Raw genomic sequence first — 23,373 nt, forward strand, 5'->3', positions numbered from 1 at the left:
AGGAAGCTGACTGACCTGACTACCAGTTCTGGTGGAAGTTGACATCTGGCAGTCTACAATCGCTCTGCGCTGCTGGTAAACTCTGGATAACATGGTCAGTGTTGAATTCCACCTCGTGGGAACGTCGCACAACAGTCGGTGAGCGGGCAGTTGGAGGCGGCGCTGCGCTGCCCTGAGAGTGGCAGCATTTGTGCTGGACTTCCTGAAATGCGCACAGATGCGGCGCACCTTCGTGAGCAAATCAGACAGATTGGGGTATGTCTTGAGGAAACGCTGAACTATCAGATTTAACACATGGGCCAGGCATGGCACATGTGTCAGTCTGCCGAGTTGCAGAGCCGCCACCAGGTTACGGCCGTTGTCACACACAACCATGCCTGGCTTCAGGTTCAGCGGTGCCAGCCACAGATCAGTCTGCGCCATGATGCCCTGTAATAGTTCTTGGGCGGTGTGCCTTTTATCGCCTAGGCTCAGCAGTTTGAGCACCGCCTGCTGTCGCTTAGCGACGGCACTGCTGCTGTGCCTAGAGCTACCGACTGATGGCGCCATGCCCATGGATGGTAGTTCGGAGGAGGAGGTGGAGGAGGGGTGGGAGGAGGAGGAGGCATAGTAGGCCTGAAACACCTGGACCGAGGTAGGCCCCGCAATCCTTGGCGTCGGCAGTATATGACCAGCCGCAGGGTCAGACTCGGTCCCAGCCTCCACCAAGTTAACCCAATGTGCCGTCAGCGATATATAGTGGCCCTGCCCGGCAGCACTCGTCCACGTGTCCGTGGTCAGGTGGACCTTGTCAGAAACGGCGTTGGTCAGGGCACGGATGATGTTGTCTGACACGTGCTGGTGCAGGGCTGCGACGGCACATTGGGAAAAGTAGTGGCGGCTGGGGACCGAATACCGAGGGGCGGCCGCCGCCATGAGGTTGCGAAAGGCCTCGGTCTCTACTAGCCTATAGGGCAGCATCTCCAGGCTGAGCAATCTGGAGATGTGGACATTAAGGGCTTGGGCGTGCGGGTGGGTTGCACTATATTTGCGTTTCTGCTCCAGCGTCTGGGGTATGGAGAGCTGAACGCTGGTGGATGCTGTGGAGGCGACGATGGGGTTTTTGTGGCAGGGTCCTGGGCAGGGGGCTGACTATCAGCTGACACAGGGGAAGGAGCAGTGGTGTGCACGGCCGGAGGTGAACGGGCTTGTTGCCACTGAGTGGGGTGTTTAGCATTCATATGCCTGCGCATACTGGTGGTAGTTAAGCTATTAGTGGTGGAACCCCTGCTGATCCTGGTTTGGCAAATGTTGCACACCACAGTCCGTCGGTCATCCGGTGTTTCCTTAAAGAACCTCCAGACTTCTGAAAATCTAGCCCTCGCCGCAGGAGCCCTCGCCACGGGAGCTTCACTAGTTGACACATTTGGCGCTGATGCACCAGGTCTGGCCTTGCCTCTCCGTCTGGCCCCACCACTGCCTCTTCCAACCTGTTCTGGTCGAGGACTCTCCTCCGTCTCAGAAGCACTGTGTTCACCCGGCCTATCAACCCAGCTTGGGTCTGTCACCTCATCATCCTCCGATCCCTCAGTCTGCTCCCCCCTCGGACTTCCTGCCCTGACAACAACTTCCCCACTGTCTGACAACCGTGTCTCCTCATCGTCGGACACCTCTTTACACACTTCTTCCACTACGTCAAGAAGGTCATCATCACCCACAGACTGCGACTGGTGGAAAACCTGGGCATCGGAAAATTGCTCAGCAGCAACCGGACAAGTGGTTTGTGACTGTGGGAAGGGTCCAGAAAACAGTTCCTCAGAGTATGCCGGTTCAAATGCCAAATTTTCCTGGGAGGGGGCAGACTGGGGGGGAGGAGGCTGAGGTGCAGGAGCTGGAGGAGTGCCGATTTCGGTGACATGGGTGGACTGCGTGGAAGACTGACTGGTGGACAAATTGCTCGAAGCATTGTCGGCAATCCACGACATCACCTGTTCGCACTGTTCTGGCCTCAACAGTGCTCTACCACGAGTCCCAGTAACTTCAGACATGAACCTAGGGAGTGTAGCTCTGCGGCGTTCCCCTGCTCCCTCATCAGCAGGTGGTGTCTCACCCCGCCCAGGACCACGGCCTCTGATTCCTGCAGTAGTTGGACGCCCACGTCCCCGCCCTCGTCCTCTACCCCTAGCCCTCGGGTTAAACATTTTGAAAATGAAAGTTATAACTTTAATTTTTTTTTTACTTTTTTTTGTGTTTTTTTGTGTTTTTTAGTTTTTTTTAATGTTTTTTAGTTTTTAAAACCAAACAATGCTATCCTATTGCTATGGCTATTTTCTAGCCAAGTATAAAAGCACACTGCTATGCCAGATGAGATGACGCTGAGTTATTAAAAAAATAAACGTAAAATAAAAAAGGAAATGGCAGACTGTGCCTAATTGAAATCCAACCCGTAATAAATTTTCCCACTTCGGTCTTTGCGATGGATATGTGCGTCACTAAGCGCAAAACACAGCGGTCGCAACTCTCACTACAAATTGCTCACAATTTGCTAGTAGATGCACTGCAGCAAGGACAGCCACCAGCAGATCAACCAGAAATCAAATATATATAACGCTACTGTAGGCGTAAGTAAGCCGTTTGGATTCTCCTATGGCTATTTTCTAGCCAAGTATGAAAGCACACTGATGAGATGACGCTGAGTTATGAAAAAATAAACGTAAAATAAAAAGTAAATGGCAGACTGTGCCTAATTGAAATCAAACCCCTAATAAACTTTCCCACTTTGGTGTTTGAGGTGGATATGTGTGTCACTAAGAGCTAAACACAACGGTAGCAAGTCCCCCTGCAAATTCCTCACAATATGGTACTAGCTGCACTACTAGTGCCAGCAAGCCCAGCCACAAGCAAACAAAAAAAAAAAGTATAACGCTATTGTAGCCCTAAAAAGGGCTGTTGGGTTCTTGTTGAATCACTCCTGCCTAACACTATTCTAATAGAACACCCTAACGCTTTCCCTGACCAGCAGCAGCTCTCTCCCTAGCGGCATCCAGACACAGAATGATCCGAGCAGCGCGGGCAGCGGCTAGTCTATCCCAGGGTCACCTGATCTGGCCAGCCAACCACTGCTATCGACGTGTAAGGGTACCACGTCATGCTGGGTGGAGTGCAGAGTCTCCTGGCTTGTGATTGGCTCTGTTTCTGGCCGCCAAAAAGCAAAACGGCGGAAGCTGCCATTTTCTCGAGCGGGCGAAGTATTCGTCCGAGCAACGAGCAGTTTCGAGTACGCTAATGCTCGAACGAGCATCAAGCTCGGACGAGTATGTTTGCTCATCTCTAGTGGAGACCATAGGCGGAAACTTTTGAACCGCAAAACATATTGGATCTTCACCCTTGACACTAGAATTCCAAAAGGGATGAATAAAAGACTAGATATGATATGTCATTATTAATCACCCTTCTGTATTCCAGATTTCCATTTTTCATAGTTGTACTTTCTTATTTTATGTATGCCTTGATGTTTAATGTCTTTGTAGTTTTCTAACACATTTGTAATTGATTGCATCTGGTCATGTGACCTAGTGCATTTGGTTTATATGACCGGAAAACATGTTGCAAGGTTAGTCATGATTAAGGGTGTCTAACACCTGAAACGCGTAGACGATTTATGCTGTGACAATTTATGCTGTTGTATCCCATGGCCGAATCTATGGTTTTTAAAGAGATGGAATAAAGCCTTGAAAATTTTATATGAATTCCTGTTGCATCCTTTGAAGCTGGATCGTGTTTGTCGTTTTACATATTATACCTCTCCAAGCCGGAGTGATCCCATGCTCGGATGGTTCCAGGTGCTATGAAATACATCATCAGGGTGAGCTGACGTCTTTTCCTTTTTCTCCACGGGGAACAATGTCATCTTTTCCACAGCCTATAGCAGACAGTTTGGGCAAATAGCCAGTATAATCAAACACCACATTTCTATACTGCAACAGGATCCAACTCTAGATCCTATTTTGTCTGGAGGGGTGAAAGTGGTCTCTAGAAGAGCGCCTTCTTTGGGCTCACAACTTTCCCTGTCGTTATTTCTCAGTAAAAAACCTTCTATACAACACACATGGTTGAATTATGTGAATGTGAATATATCATGGTAGGGAAAAGCTTCATGTCTACCACTACCCATAAAACATATGATATCAAAACGTATTTGAACTATAGCACCAAGCACAGCATGTATATAATAGAATGTAACATTTGTGAGAAACAAGAAACAAACAGAGCTTAGCATACCAGCTCACCTCCCAGCTTGGTTCACTCCCAGCGCACGGAACAACAAACAACCCCACAGACTCCAAACACAAACGGCACCAGCGCTTCAGGAGATTTGAAGATAAAAAGCAGTATTCCTTATTTAGATCCAAGTAAAAACTTAAGCACGGCAAGGTACATAGGTGAGTGGAATCCCAGAATATGACTTACGCGTTTCGCTCGTCAGAGCTTAATCATGGTCAGACCATGATATCACGGTTTAAATGACAGATTAGACATGAGTGTGTTTTTATAATGATTTATATAATGATTATCATGAAGATTTTTGCAATTTTGTTCATATTGCATCTTAATTCTCATGAATTGTTGTATGTATTTGAAAAAATCCTTTTAACAGTTTATGTATCCTATTGATACCCAACACAAATGCCCCTTTCCAATACATTTTGATATACACACGCATGTCTATCAATACCGCTGCATTGCTAAGGCGCAACAGCGGTTACTATGCTGCTCGTTTACCTACACCGCGTGATTGCTGTCTCTCCTCCTTCGGCTGACGCCATGTGGGAGTGGCCTGGACTCGCGTCATGCCCTTTCCCCTTAGGAGGCGCAGCACGGCAGCTTTGCTGTGTTGTCAGCGCCATCTTGGGGTTGGCAGAGGCCTGCCCACCCGCTCCCCGCCACGAATGCCGATCGGAGGGATTCACGTAACCGCGACTAAATGGTAAGTAGCATTGTAATACTAAGCTGCATTATTATTTAACTATCAGCGATATAGACATAGGCAGTGCGATTTTTATATAATTTTGTTCAGTGAAACTAGGCACCAATAGCATTACTAGCTAGGGAAGGGGCGTTACTGTGTATGGGTTAAAAAGCCACATTGGGGCTCATTTACTTACCCGGTTCTGTCGCGATCCAGTGGCGCGTTCTCCGACGAGGATTCGGAGCTTGCCGAGATTCACTAAGTTCGCGCGCCCGATGTCCACCAGGTGTCGCTGCTGCGCTGAGGTCCCCCGGAGTTCACCATTCTATTCCTGGTGCATGTAAGTGTGTCAAGCAACATTTTTTTTTTTAAATAGCGCAAAGTTTTCCAACAGCCACGCCCCCTTCTTTCGTCGCATGCAAGCCGGCGCCAATGCGACACAATTTGATCCTGTGTGCCAAAAACCTGCAAAATGGTCAAATTCTGGAGACCGGGCGGAAAAACGTGATTCGGACCCTTAGTAAATGTGCCCCATTGTGTCTTTTGTCAGTGAGCAAGCAAGTCAGATGAAGCCCTACCGGTGCGAAATAGCTGTCATGAGTTTCACATTTGTTTGACTCCCTTCACCTTCCCTTCCTTCTCCACCAAGCATGTTAAATATTTTATTTTTGTAAGTATGCATCAATAAAGTAATCAAGAAGAAGATACTTGGTGCGTGCCGTTCTGCTTTTATACATGACTATTTAAACAAAGAATACTGCTTTTTATCTTCAAATCTCCTGAAGCGCTGGTGCCGTTTGTGTTTGGAGATTTTTGAGAAACAGTAAGTGGGACATACATCAGGACCTCTCAAAATTAGAATCCAGAGACACAAATCTAATATATTTAACAACTCTGTCAATGTTTCAGGGTCATTTTAGGGAAACGCATAATAAAAATACTGTAGGACTCAGGTGGAAAGTCATAGAAAGGATCTACAAACAAACAAGACATCAAAAGAAGACTCCTCAACAAGGAAAGTTATTGGATGTTTGTCTTAGACAGACGACAACCACAAGGTTTCAAGATCTGTTACTTACCTATTAACACACACCCCTTCGGGGCATCAGGGAATTTGTCTTGAGAGGTTCCTACATGGCCGTGGTCTATCTCCATAGCCCGAAAGGCACAGTTTATGAACATGTATCCATTTCTTAATTTCTGATTCATTACACATAATCAGGATCTATATGATGCTCAAATATTTCTGAATTAAGAAACTACTTTAATATACACATTATCCATCAATGGAATATTGCATTTCTCAGAGACTAAATATGTAAGCGGCAATATGTGTTGCGTTAGCGCTGTGCACCTCTTTTGGAGCCCTGCTGAGACATCATTATATGTAATTGTAATGCGCATGGCTGTGATGTGTCTGCATGGATTATTTTTGGTTAAGTGCACATTATTGCGGCTTTGAGGCATTTGCTACTTCTCTTTGCCAAGGTTATGTTTATGAGAAAAATAAGTGTGTTCATTTGCATGCTACCCAAGGTTAGCCCAGTATATATTTTTTTTCTCTCTATTGTTCTGCACGAAAAACACTGTTTTTATACTCACACAGGTGTATCAATCAAGGTTGTTTTAAAAAAGTGTTTGTATGATACAAAGAGTAGACGATGAATAAGGTTTAAGACCTGAAACATGTAGGTCTGGGAGTTTCTCTCTTGGATACCTGTGCCTATGATTGCTTTTTATGCATGATTTTCATTAAAGAAGAATGTTTTTATATTGAACAACGCTTCCTGAATTTACGGATTTGTGCCGAAGTCGTATCTATTTTCTGCACTACGATTTACTGAAGCCTGTAAGTGGATCTGCGAGCACCTGCACTCAATTTGAAGCCTAATGCGGCAAGGTGGGTTGGATTTGCACACAGTGCACACTTGTTTTTTATTTTTGGGAAATGCATCAAAAGTGACAAAACAGTAAAAACTTTATCAAATAATGGTAGTGAGTTGCTATTTAGTGCTAAAAGTTAAGTTTTATTTAAATTTATTTTAGGATAAAATATGACAAGGAGTTAAAGGAACTTTTTAACCGGAATCATAAATTGCAGACAATCCCTTTTAACTATACATATTAAAAAAACTGTGTGTGTGTGTAATATATATATATATATATATATATATATATATATATACACACATATACAGTGTTTCCCTGAAAATAAGACAGTGGAGCACATTTACTTACAAGGTCACTGGAGTTCACTTAAGCGCACTGTCCGTCTATAATGCTCCGTGCGGCGAATCACTTAGATTGTGCGCCTGAAATCATGAATGTGACGCTTCCCTGCACAGGTCTGATAGAGCACTATAACAAAGAACAAAAAAGGCGAATAAGAGGACAGTGACTTGTGTATTATTGTAGGATAATGGAGACACTCCATCCCACCATCAAATTTTCTCAAATCACTAGACCAAAAGGATCATAATCTTAGAAATCTTTCTAAACCTGCGCCCCGAATGTCAATACATACTAATCCTACTAAATCCCTAACTTTCAGAAATAGTTCCTTCCCTCCACAACTATCTACTAAGCAAAGAATTCTACATACCCCCACCCAACATACCAACCGTGAACCAATTTTTCTAGTAAATAAATCATCTAATTTACCCCCTATACCTACCCAAGAGGTAGAAACATGTTCTTTGCCACAAGATACTTCTGATCATAAATCTGCACACATTCTTTAGAAAATAAAAAGACCAATGGATGTATTATATCCCCTAATGACTCTCTTCTGACTATTTATGATTCATTGACTAATATTTCACTTTGGACAAGAAGAAAGGCCTCAATGGAGATCTGTTCTTTACCCCTAGACCATCTACTCACCATGAATTTGACACTTTTTCATTAAAAGACAACACTCTGCTGACAGACACTACAGTTTTTTTAGGTCTACCATTGAATGTAAACAAAACTCCGACCTATTAACTGATTCCAGAACGAATAGAGATAATGGCTCCATCATCCCCAGTTTAAAACGGAAAAAATTAGAAGACGAGGATTTAGAGCTGGGAGACATATTAAAAGACAATCGTATAGAAAGACTATTGAGCAGAAAGATGAAGAAATTCGTATAACATCCAAAAATGACTCGATTGGCATTACGAGTGATACTCTTGGGACTAGGGAAAAAGACAATAACAGAAGAATTCAAAAGAGAGAAACGGTGAAAATCTTCAATTTGTCTTAACATATTCTATCTTCAACCGAAAGATCCCTTTTAGAAAAAGGTCTTTCGTTTTGCCCAACATCCCCAGCAAATGAATTTGATCTTTTTATTGATATTAATAAATACATTCGTAAATTAACTTTGACCAGACATTTTAATGTCTTGGAAAATAAAGAGGACTCAAAGTTCCCGCAAATTGAATCTACCTCTACACCACCTGAATTTGCATTCACACATGCGGATTTAAAACCTTGATGCACTTTTTACCCCACTCATCATAAAGGGGGATTCATAGACACATTTTATACCCTAGTTACTACGGGCATCAATAATCTCCTAAGCTTTGAAAAGGAGAAACAAAACAAAAGTAAAAACAACATAAAGATAAACATCCATCAAATCCCCACCCATAGTGACAATCTTACCACTGGTGAACGACAGGCTCTCACTGAAGTCGCTAAAAAATTTAATATTGTGATAATACCTGCTGATAGGGATGAAGGGGGGCGGGGGGGTTGTGATTGTCATCCTGGACAGAGAGACCTATGTCCTAGAATCCACACGCCTTCTATCAGACACCGAATTGTATTTAAAAATAAGATAAGAGCCTTTATTAGTCCCACAGTGGGGAAATTCACAGCGTTACAGCAGCAAAGAAGGTACAGAGAGAAGTACAAACAATGACAACAATAATATTTGAGGAAGAGAGGAAAAAATTGTGAGGGATTTGTCTAGAGCCAGGCGCCAAAAGTATGCACAAAATGGGGGAGAGAGATAATGGAGTGGAGTTGCAGCGTCAAACCCCGGGGCTGGATGTGGATCCAGATGTGTTGTGTAGAAATAGAGAAAAAACGGGGTCAAAGAGTTAGACGCGCTACATCCGAGGTGTATTATTGATTATTTTTATTGGAAATGTGACTACGCGTTTCAATGCCATAATGGCGTCTTCATCAGGTCAAACACTGTGGGGTTGCATAGTAAAGAACATAAAATATTATAGTTAGTAGTTAATAGTTAATAGGTTAGTAAACATAAACATAGACATAAACATAAAATGTGAATTTAAAACACAAAAATGAATGTAAAAGGGTTAAAACAAGAGTTAAAGCCAGGGTTAGGATGAAGGAGGTGTGAATGTGTAAAATGTAAACCGGGAGTCTAGTTTGAGATTGGACAGGTATTTGGTCAAATAGTTGGTTAGTAATGAGCATAATGGTAATAGTAGTAAATATAAATATATGAACAAATAAATATATGAGATAGATGAGCTAAAGAAGGGTAAATTAAATGGTTGGTGATGAATGAATAGGTGAACATATTGATATATATATAGATAGGTATATGGTAATATAATCGGTGTGTATAGAGAAAAATACCTGCAGTGAGTCCTGCGGTGTCTTAAGGCAGATGCTGTGCTGCCTAAAGGTCCAAGCTTACTTACCGCTGCGTTCAGTGTGGCGGGGAAGAGGGCTGCGTGCTGTCACCGGCACGGGATGGACTGAAAGTGCGCCGGGAAGACACGCGGTTTTTTATTGATTGGTAGGCGGCTGGATCAGGGAGATGTGGGGGCAATGCGCCTGCGCGGGTTACGGAGCGGAGATGTGAAATATGTACGAGGTGAGTACATGTCGGTGAGGTGATGAGATTGTGTGGTTACAGATTCTGTAATGAAATCATGTGTGTAACGGGTACTGAATGTGTGTGTATAAATGAGGATGAAATGGAGATGGGATGGGGTTAAATTAAATGGAGATGTGAGAAAAGTTATTATTGGGGATTGATGGAAATAAATAAATAAGAAAATAATGAAGAAATAATAATAAATGAAAATATGATAAATAGATGAGAGTCTTGGCAGACTTGGGTGTATGAGTGGATGAGCATAAATGGATAAATGGATATAATATAGGCTACATGAGTGGATAAATTAACCAAAAATTAAATACAGAGTTAAATGCATAGATGGATAATTAAGTAAATAAATAAATATACATAAAAACATATACATTATATATAATATACATGTAAATATATGAATATAAACAATTGGATGGTTGGTTAGATAAATAATTAGATAGTTAAGTACAGGATACAAGAGTGGACAAAGTAATAAATTGAATTAGTATAATGGAGGCATTAAAAATGACAAAAATGAGCCGAGACAATACAGATAGTTCTTATTAAAGATTAAAAATTAGATTAAAAAGTCATTGTTCGTTGGTTAATTAATTAGTTGATTAATTAGAGTCTTGTTAGGGGGTAGTCAGAGGAGGTCCGTAGTGGAATCCAGAGGAAGGGGAGGTGTGAATAGGCGGTTAGAATGATGTTTCGACCAAATCATTAAGACCAGCGGGGGAGAGGTTGTCCAATTTGTAGATCCAGTATGATTCTCGTTGGCGGAGTTTTTGAAATCTGTTGCTGGTGGTGGAGGGGATCTCTTCAATCGGGGTGATCCTGATGTCGCTAAAATCCTTGCCGTGTTTGAGAGCAAAGTGGCTCGAGACGCTGTGTTTCAGATAGCCGTTTGTAATGTTGGACCTGTGATTGTTCATACGGATGTGTAATTCCTGGGTAGTTCTGCCAATGTACTGTAGGTTGCATGGGCATTCAAGCAAATAAATAGTAAAGGAAGAGTGACAGTTGAGGAAGGAGGCAATTTCGAAAGACTCACCGGTGGTGGTTGAGATGAAGATCTTTCTTTTGTGCTGGATGTTGGAGAAACATAGACATCTGGGTGTGCCACATTTGTAGGATCCTTTGAGTGTCAGGAAGGTGGTGGATTGGGTCTTAGTTGTCATCTTGAGTTTGCTGGGAGCGAGTATATTTCGGAGGGTTCTGGCTCGTCTGAAAGTAACTGATGGACGGTTGGGTAGAGAGAGATTGAGATGAGGGTCGCTGAGTAGAATGGGCCAGTGTTTAGTCAGGATTAAAGATGAGCGAGCACTAAAATGCTCGGGTACTCGTTATTCGAGACAAACTTTTCCCGATGCTCGAGTGCTCGTCTCGAATAACGAGCCCCATTGAAGTCAATGGGAGACTCGAGCATTTTTCAAGGGGACCAAGGCTCTGCACAGGGAAGCTTGGCCAAACACCTGGGAACCTCAGAAAAGGATGGAAACACCACGGAAATGGACAGGAAACAGCAGGGGCAGCATGCATGGATGCCTCTGAGGCTGCTTAATCGCACCATTATGCCAAAATTATGGGGAACAGCATGGCCATGACAGAGTGAACGAATGAGGCTAGATAGCATCTAAAACATGCAATAATTGACCCTGACACTATAGGGGACGGTATGCAGAGGCAGCGGCAGCAGTGGCAGGCTAGAGAGTCTCATGGCGACATACCCTAAATGGACTCAGGTTTCACCAAAGGAGGTGAAATGATTTCCTATGTGAACAAAAGGTTGACGGTATATTTAGTCGATAACACAGCATGGTGGCGACATAGTGACCAAGTTCCATAACGTATCTGGTGAAACACCCGAAAAATGAGCCTGACACAGCTCTTTTGATAAGGGGACGACATGCGGAGGCAGCCATGGAGACGACTTCCATGATTAAGAGCGACAGTATGGGGCATCCATATTGCGCTGCTATGATTGCAACTTCAGGTCTCCAGCATGGCGGCGACAGATGGGCCGCGTTCCACTATGTATCTGGTGAAACACCTGAAAATTCTGCCTGACACAGCTCGTTTGATAAGGGGACGATGTATGGAGGCAGTGAACTAGTAGTAGATTAAAGGTGCTGCAGTTAAAACTATGTTAGTTGGATCTTGAGATGGAGCTGGCGCTCCGCTGCCAGGCGAGCTTTCGTCAATCCAAGCCCCTGGCTCTAGGCTACTCCCCAAACAGCACTTCTAAGAACCTTTTGTATAAGATCAAGTGTAGTAGCGTTCTTATAAGTTTAGGATATGGCGGGTGAGGGGAATGTAAACAGATGCGCAAGAAGCGCTGAAATAATATTGGTAAATGATAAAAGTTTGCCAGTATATTTTGTGGATTACACAACAGGGTGGCGACAAAGTTAACAAGTTTGATGTGGAAGCCATGAAAACAACCCAAAATTCTGACCGACACAACTCGTTTGATAAGGGGACAATGTATGGAGGCAGTGAACTAGTAGTAGATTAAAGGTGCTGCAGTTAAAACTATGTTAGTTGGATCTTGAGATGGAGCTGGGGCTCCGCTGCCAGGCGAGCTTTCGCCAATCCAAGCCCCTGGCTCTAGGCTACTCCCCAAACAGCACTTCTAAGAACCTTTTGTATAAGATCAAGTGTAGTAGCGTTCTTATAAGTTTAGGATATGGCGGGTGAGGGGAATGTAAACAGATGCGCAAGAAGCGCTGAAATAATATTGGTAAATGATAAAAGTTTGCTAGTATATTTTGTGGATTACACAGCAGGGTGGCGACAAAGTTAACAAGTTTGATGTGGAATCCATGAAAACAACCCAAAATTCTGCCTGACACAGTTCGTTTGATAAGGAGACCATGTATGGAGGCAGCTATATGGCCGACTTTTGGAGGCAGCTATGGCGATGACGTGTGGAGCCAGCTAAAAAGATGACATGTGGAGGCTGCTATGGAGACAATTTAATTTGGATAGTGCCTGTATGTGGCAGTCCAAAATAGTTTTCAAATCAGAGCAGGTAGGTGGTCCTCCAGAAAAATTAAATAAATTGAGTGCCTGTATGTGGCAGTCCCAAAAATTGCTTAAAACAGAGGACCGGGTAGGTGGCCCTCCAGAAAAATTAAATACATAGAGTACTATAGCTAGAGCCAGTTGGCCCTGGCAAAAAATAGCCAGTTTCCTATGCTTTAGTGTACAAAGAGGAGGAGAAGGAGGACAATGAGGAGGAGGAGTGCATACATTATTCAGGTTGAGCTTCTTTCACCTGGTGGAGAATGAAAATCCGGAGAAATCCAGGCTTTATTCATCTTGATAAGCGTCAGCCTGTCAGTGCTGTCAGCGCTGTCAGTCGACAGGCGTGTACGCTTATCGGTGATGATGCCACCAGCTGCACTGAAAACCCGCTCGGACAACACGCTAGCGGCAGGGCAGGCAAGAACCTCCAAGGAGCACAGCGCCAGTTCGTGCCACATGTCCAGCTTTGAAACCCAGTAGTTGTAGGGAGCTGTGTGATCATTTAGGACGATGGTATGGTCAGCTACGTACTCCCTCACCATCTTTCTGTAAAGATCAGCCCTACTCTGCCGAGACTGGGGACAGGTGACCGTGTCTTGCTGGGGTGACATAAAACTGGCAAAGCCCTTGTAAAGCGTACCCCTGCCAGTGCTGGACAAGCTGCCTGCTCGCCTACTCTCCCTCGCTACTTGTCCCGCAGAAGTATGCCCTCTGCCGCTAGCGCTGTCAGAAGGGAAATACTGTTTCAGCTTGTGCACCAGGGCCTGCTGGTATTCATGCATTCTCACACTCCTTTCCTCTCCAGGGATGAGAGTGGAAAGATTTTGCTTGTACCGTGGGTCCAGGAGAGTGAATACCCAGTAATCGGTGCTGGAATAAATTCTTTGAACGCGAGGGTCACGGGATAGGCAGCCTAGCATGAAATCTGCCATATGTGCCAGAGTCCCAACGCGCAAGAATTCACTCCCCTCACTGGCCTGACTGCCCATTTCCTCCTCCTCCAACTCCTCTTCTTCTGCCCATACACGCTGAACAGTGAAGGACTGAACAATGGTCCCCTCTTCTGTCTCGCCAACATTCTCCTCCTCTTCCTCCTCATCCTCCTCCACCTCCTCCGATATGCGCTGAGAAACAGACCTAAGGGTGCTTTGGCTATCAACAAGGGAATCTTCTTCCCCCGTCTCTTGTGACGAGCGCAAAGCTTCTGACTTCATGCTGACCAGAGAGTTTTTCAACAGGCCAAGCAGCGGGATGGTGAGGCTGATGATGGCGGCATCGCCACTGACCATCTGTGTTGACTCCTCAAAGTTACTCAGCACCTGACAGATATCAGACATCCACGTCCACTCCTCATTGTAGACTTGAGGAAGCTGACTGACCTGACTACCAGTTCTGGTGGAAGTTGACATCTGGCAGTCTACAATCGCTCTGCGCTGCTGGTAAACTCTGGATAACATGGTTAATGTTGAATTCCACCTCGTGGGAACGTCGCACAACAGTCGTTGAGCGGGCAGTTGGAGGCGGCGCTGCGCTGCCCTGAGAGTGGCAGCATCTGTGCTGGACTTCCTGAAATGCACACAGATGCGGCGCACCTTCGTGAGCAAATCAGAAGATTGGGGTATGTCTTGAGGAAACGCTGAACTATGAGATGTAACACATGGGCCAGGCATGGCACATGTGTCAGTCTGCCAAGTTGCAGAGCCGCCACCAGGTTACGGCCGTTGTCTCACAAAACCATGCCTGGCTTCAGGTTCAGCGGTGCCAGCCACAGATCAGTCTGCGCCGTGATGCCCTGCAATAGCTCTTGGGCGGTGTGCCTTTTATCGCCTAGGCTCAGCAATTTGAGCACCGCCTGCTGTCGCTTAGCAATGGCACTGCTGCTGTTCCTAGAGCTACCGACTGATGGCGCCATGCCCACGGATGGTAATTCGGAAGAGGAGGAGGTGGAGGAGGGGTGGGAGGAGGAGGAGGCATAGTAGGCCTTTGAGACCTGGACCGAGGTAGGCCCCGCAATCCTTGGCGTCGGCAGTATATGACCAGCCCCAGGGTCAGACTCGGTCCCAGCCTCCACCAAGTTAACCCAATGTGCCGTCAGCGATATATAGTGGCCCGGCAGCACTCGTCCACGTGTCCGTGGTCAGGTGGACCTTGTCACAAACGGCGTTGGTCAGGGCACAGATGATGTTCTCTGACACGTGCTTGTGCAGGGCTGGGACGGCACATTGGGAAAAGTAGTGGCGGCTGGGGACCGAATACCGAGGGGCGGCGGCCGCCATGAGGTTTCGAAAGGCCTCGGTCCCTACCAGCCTATAGGGCAGCATCTCCAGGCTAAGCAACTTGGAGATGTGGACGTTGAGGGCTTGGGCGTGTGGGTGGGTTGCGCTATACTTCCTTTTGCGCTCCAGCGTCTGGTGTATGGAGAGCTGAACGCTGGTGGATGCTGTGGAGGATCGTGGAGGCGAAGATGGGGTTTTCGCACGGGAGGTGTTTGGGCCGTGGTCCTGGGCAGGGGGCTGACTAGCAGATGACACAGGGGAAGGAGCAGTGGTGTGCCCGGCCGGAGGTGAACGGGCTTGGTGCCATTGAGTGGGGTGTTTAGCATTCATATGCCTGCGCATACTGGTGGTAGTTAAGCTAGTAGTGGTGGAACCCCTGCTGATCCTGGTTTGGCAAAGGTTGCACACCACAGTCCGTCAGTCATCCGGTGTTTCTTTAAAGAACCTCCAGACTTCTGAAAATCTAGCCCTCGCCACGGGAGCTTGAATACGGGCAACATTTGGCGCTGATGCACCAGCTCTGGCCCTGCCTCTCCGTCTGGCCCCACTACTGCCTCTTCCAACCTGGTCTGCTATAGGACTCGCCTCTGTCTCAGAAGCACTGTGTTCACCCGGCCTATGAACCCAGCTTGGGTCTGTCACCTCATCATCCTCCGATCCCTCAGTCTGCTCCCCCCTCGGACTTCCTGCCCTGACAACAACTTCACCACTGTCTGACAACCGTGTCTCCTCATCGTCCGACACCTTTTTACACACTTCTTCCACTACGTGAATAATGTCATCATCACCCACAGACTGCGACTGGTGGAAAACCTGGGCATCGGAAAATTGCTCAGCAGCAACCGGACAAGTGGTTTGTGACTGTGGGAAGGGTCCAGAAAACAGTTCCTCAGAGTATGCCGGTTCAAATGCCAAATTTTGCTGGGAGGGGGTAGACTGGGGGGAAGGAGGCTGAGGTGGAGGAGCTGTAGGAGTGCTGATTTCGGTGACATGGGTGGACTGCGTGGAAGACTGACTGGTGGACAAATGGCTAGAAGCATTGTCCGCAATCCACGACATCACCTCTTCGCACTGTTCTGGCCTCAACAGTGCTCTACCACGAGTCCCAGTAACTTGAGACATGATGAACCTAGGGAGTGTAGCTCTGCGGCGTTCCCCTGCTCCCTCATCAGCAGGTGGTGTCTCACCCCGCCCAGGACCACGGCCTCTGACCCCTGCAGTAGTTGGACGCCCACGTCCTCGTCCTCTACCCCTAGCCTTTGGGTTAAACATTTTCCAAATTAAAGTGTAAACTTTAATTTTTTTTTTATTTTTTTGTGTTTATTTTTTTTTATTTTTTATTTTTTTTTAACAAAACGATGCTATCCTATTGCTATGGCTAGTTTCTAACCTACACTGACAGCACACAACTGGATTTTGTGCTGTGCCTGATGAGTTTGAGCTATAAAATGAAATAAAGGTAAAAAAAAAAAATAAATCAGCAGACTCTGCCTAATTCTAATCAAACCCCTAATAAATTGTCCCACTTCGGTGTTTGAGGTGGATATGCGTGTCACTAAGAGCTAAACACAACGGTCGCAGGTCTCCCAGCAAATTCCTCACAATATGGTACTAGCTGCACTACTAATGCCAGCAAGCCCAGCCACAAGCAAACGAAAAAAAGGAAAATATAACGCTATTGTAGGCCTAAGTAAGCCGCTGGGGTTCTCCTATGGCTATTTTGTAGCCTACACTGAAAGCACACTGCTTTGCAAGATGAGTTTGAGCTATAAAATGAAATACAGGTAAAAAAAAAAAATAAATCAGCAGACTCTGCCTAATTCTAATCAAACCCCTAATAAATTGTCCCACTTCGGTGTTTGAGGTGGATATGCGTGTCACTAAGAGCTAAACACAACGGTCGCAGGTCTCCCAGCAAATTCTTCACAATATGGTACTAGCTGCACTACCTATGCCAGCAAGCCCAGCCACAAGCAAACAAAAAAAAGGAAAATATAACGCTATTGTAGGCCTAAGTAAGCCGTTGGGGTTCTCCTATGGCTATTTTGTAGCCTACACTGAAAGCACACTGCTTTGCAAGATGAGTTTGAGCTATAAAATGAAATAAAGGTAATAAAAATAAATAAATCAGCAGACTCTGCCTAATTCTAATCAAACCCCTAATAAATTGTCCCACTTCGGTGTTTGAGGTGGATATGCGTGTCACTAAGAGCTAAACACAACGGTCGCAGGTCTCCCAGCAAATTCCTCACAATATGGTACTAGCTGCACTACTAATGCCAGCAAGCCCAGCCACAAGCAAACCAAAAAAAGGAAAATATAACGCTATTGTAGGCCTAAGTAAGCCGTTGGGGTTCTCCTATGGCTATTTTGTAGCCTACACTGAAAGCACACTGCTTTGCAAGATGAGTTTGAGCTATAAAATGAAATACAGGTAAAAAAAATAAATAAATCAGCAGACTCTGCCTAATTCTAATCAAACCCCTAATAAATTGTCCCACTTTGGTGTTTGAGGTGGATATGTGTGTCACTAAGAGCTAAACACAACGGTAGCAAGTCCCCCTGCAAATTCCTCACAATATGGTACTAGCTGCACTACTAGTGCCAGCAAGCCCAGCCACAAGCAAATAAAAAAAAAAAATGTATAACGTTATTGTAGCCCTAAGAAGGGCTGTTGGGTTCTTGTAGAATCACTTCTGCCTAACACTATTCTAATAGAACAGCCTAACGCTTTCCATGACCAGCAGCAGCTCTCTCCCTAGCGGCATCCAGACACAGAATGATCCGAGCAGCGCGGGCAGGGGCTAGTCTATTCCAGGGTCACCTGATCTGGCCAGTCAACCACTGCTATCGACGTGTAAGGGTACCACGTCATGCTGGGTGGAGTGCAGAGTCTCCTGGCTTGTGATTGGCTCTGTTTCTGGCCGCCAAAAAGCAAAACGGCGGGAGATGCAATTTTCTCGAGTGGGCGAAGTATTCGAACGAGCATCAAGTTCGGACGAGTATGTTCGCTCATCTCTAGTCAGGATGCGTTTAATATTGCTGTGACTAGTATTGTATGTTGTAATGAAGTTGAGTGGGGGAGTTTTATTGTTGTTTGGTTGTTGGTGAGGTAATTGCTTACTTGGTTGAAGACAATGATTCTGGGTGAGGGATAATGTTTTGATATATGCATCTTGTACTAGTTGTTTGGGGTAGTGGTTGTCCTTAAACCTTTGTTTGAGGATTTTGGCCTGGTTGATGAAAGTGGTAGTGTCTGAGCAGTTTTTACGGATGCGTTCGAATTGTCCGTAGGGGATGTTGCGGAGCCATGGGGTGTGGTGTGCACTGTGGAAATCCAGATAGCTGTTTACATCCACAGATTTGAAGTCTGTGCTGGTGGAGAAGGTGCCTGTGTCACTGAGTTGGATTGTGAGGTCCACGAAATCGATTTGTGTGGTGGAAAAATTGTGGGTGAAACTGAGGCCCATATTATTGTTGTTCAGGTGGTTGATAAATTCAGTGACTGTGTCTATGTTGCCTTCCCAGATAAAGAACAAATCGTCTATATAACGGTGAAAGAAGATGATGTGATCACGGAAGGGTTTGGGGCCAAGGATGTATTCTTGTTCGAAAGTGCCCATATACAGGTTTGCATACGATGGGGCAAATCTTGTGCCCATTGCGCAGCCTTTGATCTGGCGGTAAATGTTATTATCAAAAGAGAAGGAATTGTGGTGGAGAATGAAGTTAATGCTTTCAAGAAGAAAAGCAGTCTGTGCTGGGGGCATCTTCGGATTTGATGATAGAAAGTTCTCAATGGATTTGATTCCTAGGGCGTGTGGGATGTTGGAATACAGTGCTGATACGTCAGCTGTTAGTAGCAACCAAGCTTTGCAGTTATTGTGGGGGTTGGTAAGGTTGTTGAGTCGTAGAAGTTCATTGATCAGTTGGGTTGAGTCTTTTAGATAGGATGGTAACTGTAGGACAAAGGGTTGAAGGTGGAGGTCTATATAGTGTGACAGATTGCAAGTTAAAGAGTTTATACCAGAGATAATGGGGCGGCCAGGTGGGTTGGTAAGGGATTTAAGGATCTTGGGTAGGTGGTAAAAGAAGGGGAGGGGTGGGTTGCTGACGGTGAGGAATTGTTTTTCTTTCTTGCTGAGCAAATTTTGGGAGGAGGCTTCATGAATCAAATTGGTGTAAGTGGTATAATCGGTTGGAAGGGGGTTTGTTTGCAGGGGTTCATAGAAGGATGAATCCGATAGAATGTTGTTTGCTTCAGCAATGTAATCTGGACGGTCTTGGATTACGATGCCTCCGCCTATCTCAGCTGGTCTTATGATGATGGTATCATTGTCCTTGAGGGATTTAATTGCTCTTTTTTCAGTAGCGGAGAGGTTGGAATTGGTACCTTGGGGGTTTGATTGAGGAAGTTTTTTGAGGTCATCAAGAGCTAAGTTATAGAAGGTGTCGATGGCTGGCCCCTTATGGTGTAGGGGGTAGAAGTGAGAGGGAGGGTGGACATGAACTGGTATGGGAGCGAGGTTCGTGGGGGAAGGGAGGGGTAATTTGGGAGATGGGGTGGTGGACATGCGTGTTTCGGATTGGACAGACTGTATAGCAAAATGTCGGCTGAGAGTGAGTTTGCGTATGAAACTGTTGAGGTCTAGAAAGAGTTGAAAGTTGTCTGCAGGAGCGGTAGGGCAGAAAGATAAGCCTTTGGATAGGAGGTCGATCTCGTTCTGTTGAAGGTTGTATTTGGAAAGGTTGAAGATCTTAATGGGTTGGTTGGGTTCTATTTTCGTGTTTATTGGATTCTTGTGTTTTTGGCTGCTGGTTCTTCTTTTAGTGGTTCCACCGCGGCAGCCTCGTGGTCTATTTTTCTTTTTGTTGAGGTGGAGGTTTTGTGACTCAGGGAGAAGATTTGGGTTATTTTGATTGGACTGGTTAAGATTGGAAGTAGGGGTAGGGAGGAGGTGTGGGGGGAGAGACTCGGGGATCTGGAGAGATGGGTGGGAAGGGCTAAAAAAGACTCCGTGGAAGAGGTACTGGAGGTGGAGGGTCCAGGGGGTGTTGGCGGTATGGGAAAGGATTGGGTGGGCGAATGGGGTTCATCATGGGTCGACAGTAGTGATAAATTAAGGTTGTCTGTGGGCTCATGTGTGGTGTGGATGGTAATGTTAACAGGGAGGTTGGCTAGATGGGCTTCCAAATCGGCAGCTTTGAAGGCGTTGAGGGGAATAGGGCCTAGGGGGTTTGTTTGTGGAGTGGGGGGTGGGATGGTTATTGTTGGGTTGAGTATGGGGGTTTGGATTATATGGGTGATGGAGGCGGCGTTCATGGGGCTGGGGGATAGTGTGGGTGCAGTGGTTTTGCGGAAGGTTCTGTTCTTAGTCAGTTGAGTTTGGGAGGGGGCGCCCTCCGATTGCTGTTTCGGTTGTGTTCAGGCTTCTTTGTTGTTGTTGTTGATGTCTTTCTATGGTGGTGGGTAGTGTTGTTTCTATTTGTATTTCTGTTTTCTGGGTTGGTTGAATGGATGGGCCGTGTAGAAACCGGTCCAGGTGGGGGTGGTGCGGGGAGTTCTGGAGTGTTGTTTGAAGCTGATGAAGACGCCGTTAGGGCGTTGAAACGCGTAGTCACATTTCCAATAAAAATATTACCATATACCTATCTATATATATATCCATATGTTCACCTATTCATTCATCACCAACCATTTAATTTACCCTTCTTTAGCTCATCTACCTCATATATTTATTTATTTGTTCATATATGTATATTTACTACTATTACCATTATGCTCATTACTAACCAACTATTTGACCAAATACCTGTCCAATCTCAAACTAGACTCCCGGTTTACATTTTACATTTTACACATTCACCCCTCCTTCATCCTAACCCTGGCTTTTAACCCTTTTACATACATTTTTGTGTTTTAAATTCGCATTTTATGTTTATGTCTATGTTTATGTTTACTAACCTATTAACTATTAACTACAAACTATGATATTTTATGTTCTTTACTATGCAACCCCACAGTGTTTGACCTGATGAAGACGCCATTACGGCGTTGAAACGCGTAGTCACATTTCCAATAAAAATAATCAATAATACACCTCGGATGTAGCGCGTCTAACTCTTTGACCCCGTTTTTTCTCTATTTCTACACAACAATAATATTTGGGATAAATGAACAAAAAGAAAAAAAAGGGGAAAAAGAGACAAGCAATGATCGGCAGTTTGATGTTCAGTCTGTGGATGGGACCTGCAGGGACTGGTTAGGTAAGGGTTCAGGTTACTTATGTTTGGGCCTTGTTTGTTGAACAGCCTGATGGCAGCGGGGAGGAATGACTTGCGATAACGCTCCCTCTCACATTTGGGGTGAAGCAGTCGGTCACTGAAGGTGCTCCCCAATGCCACCACAGTCTCATGCAAGGGATGGGAGCTATTCTCCAGAATAGACTTCAACTTACATAGTGTCCTCAGCTCAGCTACCACCTGCACTGTGTCAAGAGGACCCCCCAGGACAGAGCTAGCTTTCTTAATCAGTTTGTCCAGTCTGCTCCTCTCCCTAGCTGAGATGCTGCTTCCCCAACAGACTACACCAAAGAAGATGGCTGGTGCCACTACAGAGTTGAAGAAGGTCTTAAGAAGAGCCCCCCGCACTCCGAATGCCCTCAGCCTCCTCAGCAGGTATAGCCTGCTCTGACCCCTCCTGTGAAGTACTTTTATGTTCTCTGCCCCTCCAGTTTATTGTTGAGGAGGACACCCAAGTACTTATAGGACTTCACTGCCTCCAAAAGGATCATCCAGTGACAAATGGCTCATTTCTACATTTTCCAAACACTCATCTAAGATAAAAAAAGATCTTTAACAAACATTGGAACATTTTACTCCAAAATCCCTCACAAAAACCCCCAGATTTACTTTAAAACGCAATACCAGCCTGCGCACCGAGTTGCCTGAAGAAGTCTAACAGTTATTCAATAAAATCAAAAACGTCTTTTTTTTTCCAGCCTTAAAGGGATCCTTCAAATGCGGACATGCTTTATGCAAATGTTGCCATTCCTTTAAAAAAAAAAAATTCTGCTTAAACATTACAACCAAATGTTTTCCTATTAAGACTTTCCTAAACTGCAGCTCACCTTTTGTTATATATCTGCTGGAATGTACCTGTGGGTTGCAGTATATAGGAGGAAATACTCAGTCCCTTAAAAGTCGACTGAATGGCCAGAGGACTAATATCATTTACTTACCCGGTCCAGTCGCGATCCAGCAGCACGTTCTCCGACGAGGATTCGGGTTCTGCTGGGATTTACTAAGGTCCGTGCGCCAAATGTCCACCAGGTGTCACTGCTGCACCGAGGTCCGCCGGAGTTCATCTTCTTCTCCTCTGTGTATGTAAGTGCTGATCTTGCGACACAATTTAAAAAAAAAATACCAGGGTTTTTCCGAATCCGTCGTGTTTTCCGATGGCCACGCCCCCAATTTCCGTCACATGCAAGCTGGCGCCGATGCGACACAATCTGATCACGTGCAACAAAAACCTTGAGCAATTCAGGGACAAATGGCGCAAATCGGTAATATTTGGGAAACCCGATTCAGCACCTCAGTAAATGAGCCCCAGTGTGTCCAGACACGCAGCCAGCGAACATGACTGTAATATGGAAGGCTTTAGTTTCACTCCTATATAACAAATTGATTCCACTTGTCACCAGAGATCCAATAAGTTAAGACAACGCGAAATATTTTGGATTTTAAAATTTAAAACTTTAATGCCAAACCGTCTGAATGAAACACTTGAAGATCCCAGATAATAATTTTCCACCCTCCCCCACCCCCCTTTTCTTTCATACATTTGCTTGCCTATACAATTGAATCTGTCTTATTACCAATGCTTTTAATTTTTAAATCTGCTCTGCTTTCATTACAGAACCTTGCCCAGAAACTTACGTCTAAATAGCTTTAATACGCGCAGTGTTAGCTCATAGCTCATCCCACGTGTTACCCTGGCGTTCTACCACTGAACAAACTTAAGTAACCACCTTTGTAAGTATTGTATCTATTTTTTATCACATGTATTGCTGCATCCCACCAGTTTAGACTAAATAACAGCGTCAACAGCTCACTATGAACTAATTGTTTTTATTATCCATTGTAATAATGAAATATTCTATAGTAATCATGTACTCATGAATTTTGTATTTTTAATTGTCCCCTATTAACTTATGAGCAATATCTCTTTGAAGAATATCTGTATATTTATTTTCATTTTTTGTTGGTTATACTTC

The 23,373-nt window shown here is 45.0% G+C and overlaps 1 protein-coding gene across 6 annotated transcripts in view; it reads right to left on the reverse strand.

Moving 5' to 3' along the window:
* The window catches only part of DDR2 (discoidin domain receptor tyrosine kinase 2), a 440,458-nt gene that overhangs the window by 351,774 nt on the left and 65,311 nt on the right, over positions 1-23,373 (reverse strand). For 5 of the 6 annotated variants that reach the window (XR_011850418.1, XM_072128532.1, XM_072128533.1 and 2 more), the window contains exon 2: positions 7,187-7,306. The exons of the other annotated variant lie outside the window; for it this stretch is intronic. The gene's annotated coding sequence lies outside the window, so the exon portion shown is untranslated. The remainder of the gene's footprint in view (positions 1-7,186; positions 7,307-23,373) is intronic. 6 annotated transcript variants of the gene reach the window in all.

The sequence above is a fragment of the Engystomops pustulosus genome, chromosome 10, assembly GCF_040894005.1.
Source record: "Engystomops pustulosus chromosome 10, aEngPut4.maternal, whole genome shotgun sequence".
In the NCBI taxonomy this organism is placed as follows: Eukaryota; Metazoa; Chordata; class Amphibia; order Anura; family Leptodactylidae; genus Engystomops; species Engystomops pustulosus.